Source organism: Bradysia coprophila, chromosome II (assembly GCF_014529535.1).
Source record: "Bradysia coprophila strain Holo2 chromosome II, BU_Bcop_v1, whole genome shotgun sequence".
In the NCBI taxonomy this organism is placed as follows: domain Eukaryota; kingdom Metazoa; phylum Arthropoda; class Insecta; order Diptera; family Sciaridae; genus Bradysia; species Bradysia coprophila.
This window is the reverse complement of record NC_050735.1, coordinates 3,409,576-3,415,878: the sequence shown is the minus strand read 5'-3', so window position 1 is coordinate 3,415,878 and position 6,303 is coordinate 3,409,576.

Genomic DNA, 6,303 nt, shown 5'->3' with positions numbered 1-6,303 from the left:
TTTTTAATTTCTTGATTTCAAATCTTGTACTTCAATATCTTACTATATTTTACTATATAAAGGACAGTATTACCCAGAACTTGTCATTATTTTTGTCGTCGTTATTCAAACAGATTAATGTGACAGGTTAAGAGTTCGGGAACATAATTTAATTAAAAAATGTTTGTTTGAAAATAAATCGTCTCAACTAATAGCAAGCATATCTTCTACACTTCTTGTCGTCATTTACCGGTACAATATATTTCGAGAATACCAAATTGACCACTTAAATGATTTCACAGTGTTGCATAAAATTCACTTCAGTTGTTAATCCTTTTTTTGTTTTTTAATAATTTCCTAACATCTAACCACTAAATATATTAATAAATATTATTATTTTAAAGTTAAAACATGCAATATTACATTGCAAGTTTTTGTTTTTTTTTTTGATTTATGCTCATGGTAAAGGTACTTGTAAATAATTTTTTTTTTGTTTTTTTTTTTTAGTTTTTTTTTATGTTCCATTATTTATTTATATACGTTTCATTGTAACTTAAGGATTATTTTCTTTGTTTAAATATTTTGTTTTGTAGTTTTTCATTCGCCTGAGGTAGTTTCTTTAGTTTACTTTTATTTTTATGATCTAAAAAATTTTTATTTTATTTTTTTCGAAAAGTTATCTTAATTTTCTTTGAATAAATTCAATTAGAATAATTCATTTTACTCTCATTTTTCAATGATATTTTTCATTTGTATATTTTCTTTGTCAAATCTCGTTTTTTTTCTGGTCGGCATACAACAAAATAATTGATTCAATCAAACGAAAACCGTCAACCGTTGATGATAAGATATATTATATGTAAATGGAATTTTGTATATTCACTCTCTTGAGTTTGCAATATATGTGAGGAATGTACGTAGTGTAATGGTATAGATTAATGCCATCGTTTGTCGGTGGTACCGTATATGTTATAATAATATGCGAATGCTTTACAAATTCTACGGTTTTTTTTTTCTTTCAAATAAAATCGATTTCCCCTAAAAATATTTTACCGAAAAAATTCCATTTTGCATAATTTATTATGTTTTTCTGACTTTTCTGAATTGCAAATGGGGGGGTAGGCATTTATGTCGTTTTTATGTTATAACGTTCGACTTGGAACATTTGAGTGAATTTGATGTTTTCCTCTCTTTAAAGAAAGAAAAAAACCGAGCAGGAAAATTAATGCATGCAAATTTCTTTGTTTGAAATTAGATGTCCTGGGGAAGAATTATCACAGAAACAGTAGACCTTTAAGTAAAGTTTTCTTTGAAGAAATCGAATATTCTTCAGTAGGAATGAAGAGCTCAATTGTACTTCGACTATCAATTAAAATAAGACACTAAATGTGGTTGGGTGGTGGGTTGGTCAAAATCTCTGTATAATGAAGAATAAATTGTAAAGTCTGCTATAAATATTGTAACGTAAGCTAAATGTAGAAGCGGAACGTGTCTGATCAGCGAATTATACGAATAATGAAATATCATTCAGCTCCGTTTCAATTGACGATGTCAATAGAATTTTTCTTAATAGTTTAAAACGAATGAATGAAATTTCAATTTTCTTATAATTCACCAATGTGACATGTCCCGTTTTTGCAATTACCTATTCCCATAGTGATTGACGCTGAGCGAAATCCTAATCTCAGTTTTTGTCAAAGATCAAAACTGCGATAACGATTTTATTTTTCGATTTGATGCCGTGACTCACTACACAAAATTTGCATCCATATACCGAAAGTCCAATATTGATTTCTCCCTACACGATTTGAATTTAATTTCTCTTATACGTCTGCATAAAATAAAATAAATAAATTCAATCTTAGGGGTGCGTTTTTCATCACACAATACGCTGAAAAGTAACATACCGTGTCCGGTTTTTATTACTCTGCAGTCACAGTAGTTTTTATGGTAAAAATACCAATTTTTTTCCTCGAAATTTTGCTTTTATGGGTGAATGATAGTGACGTATGCAGATTGCGACTGAAATTAATTTCCATTGAATTTCTTTCTTCTCTTTTTTTACATAAAATTTGGAAATATGGCACGTGACATTTTTTAAGGGATAATTTCATTAAAATGTTTCCGTTGAGTGTCTTCTTTTTGGAATGAAACACTGTCGAATTCAAACATCAATAGATTGAATGGTATATTGGAATTAATGGAAAAAGGTTTCCATTACGGAGACGAATATTTCAATAAGAAACCCTGAGGTGGTACCTAGTTCTTCTGTGAAGCACCACCTTTCTTATTGCATTAAGTTGAAAGCGTTTTTGGGGAAGTTATTCAATAGACTTATGAAAAATATAAAGGAAAAATTGAGGCACGTCTTTGTGTGATTTTGGTTGACCTTAAGATCGGAATCATACGATTACTCTAACAGAAACCTAACGTTTGTTAGGATTTGATTAAATGAATGACCTTTGGTACCGAATCAAATTTAATAGCTATCCACTTAAATATGCAGAAAATCATTAATTGACGTCGTGCTGAATTTGCAGCCTGAGCCGAGGGCCACCGTAGAGTTTGAAAATATTTTTTACAAGTTTAAGAAGATGATAAATTAGCTATAAATTCACATATGAAGCGTGAAATTTTATGAATTCTTCGGAAAATGTGCTTTGAACCATCACAGATTCATTGCAAACGATAAAAGGTTAATTATCTTTGCTTCTGTCACATGGATATTGTTGTCATTTTGTACACTTACTAAAGAATCTTCAGTGGATTTGATATTTTGCTCTTCGTTATGTTCCAAATCACAGAGTAAACAAAAATATCAATTTGGCATACAATCGAACATGGACAGCTGCAAATATTTAATTTTTATAATCCATTAAATTTATTGCAGAGAAAAAATCGAAAAAAAAAATCTTTTTGTTACCGAAAAATTTACATTCTGCACATACGGATTCCGATAATTCAAATATTTATTATCAAACTGTGCTTGACTACGGACTGAAAAAAAATCTATTTTATGAAAGAAGAAATTGAAAAATCAGGGTCAATAGTTCACCATATCCATTTAACATACGTAGAGCATGCATGCATGCATACAGCATTATGCACATTTTATGCATAAAAATAAATTCTTTTTTCGGGATAGAAATGCACAAAAAATGTTGCAAATTTTTGAAATGCAAATCATCCCTTATACAATGCACTTTCAGTTAAATTAGGGCAATTTAAGTTGGTGCATACAATAAAAATGGGGGTTCATCGAGTAATTTATAATATCTCATGTGTACGAGAGACCATTATTCTCGGTGATGGGCCACGTTCAATATATTTGTTAATTTTCTATGCATACATAATTCGAAATGATTTATTTCTTATCAAAAAAATATTTTTTTTTGGTTCGGATTGCGTTTAATGGAATAAAATATTTTGTTTGTCCATCCAGCAGGCTCTAAATTATCATAAAAAAAATTGTGCTCTGTATACAATTTAAGAGAAATTCAACAAAAAAATTGATGTTTGATGATTGCCCGTATCATTTCTCATTTATTTTTACGTTATTTAAATGAAGATTTTTTTATTGTTGATTTTCCCTTATCGTTTTTTTAAAGACATATTTAGAACCGTTAATTTAGAATGGTTAATTCGATTTTTTTAGACAACTTCTCTTGTCCTATTGTAGTTTTATGTGTCCAGATCAATTGTTTCTTTTCGCCTATTGTGTTGTACTTTATGAAACATATCAAATAAGTTCTCTTCATAGATTTTTTTTTGTTATATTAACACTTCATATATCACCCGTTAATATTTTATATGAAATATTATAAGTCAAAGTTTTTCTTTTAATTTTTGTTTTAATTTTCATTACTTTTTTTAATCAGCAATTGCTAAAAGGCACACAGCAATATTTTATAGAAATAGCAATTACCGACTTCTGGCGTCTTGCAGGCTTTTTTGTTACATAATTTCGTTTTTTCATTTTATTTTTTCGGAAAATTCAACAATTTTTTTCTTCCTTTTTTAAACCGAAAGCCCACATGGATATCAGTTCATCATAAGACCCCGGTTGGAAATATATGTCATATTACTACATTACGTGATAAGAGAAACAGTTGTTCTTCGTCTTTCATTTTTGAGTCCTAGAAGTGTCCTACGAGGGTGGGCCGTGACACAACGTAGAGAAACAGAAGTCAAAATTTTTGTTAAATGACGAATACAATTGAAATAATAATTTTTTATTGAAAGGCCTGACGTGCCTGACAAGCAAAATTTTTGAATTTTCGACATGTTAGACACGCCATACCTGCCAACGAAACTCTTTTTTTTTCAATTGCATTCGTCTGGCTTGAATAACTTCATTTATTGTTGGTAATTTGAGTTACCGAATTTACCTCATTTGTCTATGAGAAAACCAAATTTACTGAGAGTAAATTTGGTAATTTCATCAGCAAATTAGTAGATTCGGTAATTCAAATTATCAATAAGGCATTATGACATTAGGGCTATCCTCGTTCAGGTTCTCCTAACGGTAAAAAATGAAAGTAGTAGAACAAATGTTTTGCACATCGATAATTGTAAAAATATGGAACAGGTTTCACAAGCGGCGCTTTATAAGAAATTGATATGGATGTGGGCTCTCGGTCTAATTCTTTTTAAATTCTGGGAAATAATAATTGAAAAATTGAAAATAAATAACCAACGACCCGTAATTTTGGAATCTTTTTTTTTTTTGACTTAGCTCCTACTTTACATTTTTTTTAAACGAACGTTCTCCCGAAAAAACATTTTTTTTTAAATTAAAATTTCATTTTTAAGAAAACCAATCTCGTCTCATTTTAATTGTGGGTTCATTTTGTTTTACTTTCATTGTATATTCATTGTGTTATTTACAAATAAAAAAAATGATTTGTTTAAAAATTAAACAATTCAATTTATTACAAATGCGCTATGCGCAACATAGCCCCGACTCATCTTTTTTTTTGTTCGTTGCGTTCGCATCTTACGTTTTAATATTATCAAATATCAATCGCTTCCATTGTTTTGTTTTCCATATAAATGTTTTATCAATGCAAACTTTCTTCGTTAATTAAATATTTTTTGGTTTGCTTTGACTAGTTTGAGTGACTAGAAACGAATAAAAAAACGAACTTTTTTGTTGACTAAATTAAAAAATTTATAAAAATTAAAATTAAAATTTTTTGTTATTTGATTTAGGTTTTTTTCTGAGATCATTCACTAAGCTGGATTTTTTATTATTATTTTTTTACAAATTGTACTTCTGTTTAACCCTGAGAAGTTATTTCCTTTTTAACATTAATTGTTCTTATTTTGGCTTTTCGGTTACTAGAGTAGAGATAATTTATAGAATATTTTCTTTATTGTTTTCATTTTTTTTTACATTTAATATTTAAATATTTAAAGCACAGTTTAAAATTAATTCAAATAAAACTTTGGTTTTCTTTAAAAAAAAAAAGTTTTTAATTTCCTGCACGTCGGTTGTCACGTTTAAAGATTGCATTGAATGATAAAATGATAAGGATAATATTGTCACTCGTTAATTTCATTTTTGTTTTGTTTCATTAAATATTTAAGATAATTTCTTTTGGATTACTACATTTCGTTAAAGTGGTTTTTTGTTTAGGTGGTACAAAGAGCTCAAAACTAAATCAAAATTAATTGAGAAAAAAATAAAATTAAATCAACAGACATATTGAGCAAAAAGCTATTTAACACTTAACAATTTAAATCTTCTTTTGACTACACACAGTTTTACGTTTTTAGATTTTTTTTAGATTATAAAATTGAAAATATTTTTGTTTTCTTGTAGTTTTATGTACAATACAATTTTAGGGTAACTAGAGGTTTCTTTGTTGTCGGGTTTTGATTCGAATATGTTCTTCCATCTTTCTATTTTCTAAAATATTCAAACCCTTCAAAATAAATATTTTTCTGTTCGTCTGTCTCTCGAATCTATTGTTTTCATTTAGATTGGAGAGAGATTCAATTCAATTTCTTTTGTTTCCAATTTAAATTTAAGATTTTTATATTTTGTTATTTCAATTTTATACTTTAAAGTTATGTGTTTAGGAACTTTGTTGTACATCACCATGTTTAGATTTTAAATTTTAGTTTTACTTTAGTAAGTAAGGAAATTAATCTATCGTTTTGTTTAAAAATTTTCATCTTTTCTTCTTTTAAATTCAAAGTAAATTGTTGTGTGAATTGAATTAATTTAATAAAAAAAAAAAAAAGATTTATTCTACTACAAGAAAAGAACAAAAGATTAACACAACAACAACATCATTGATGCATATTAAAGTCATATAG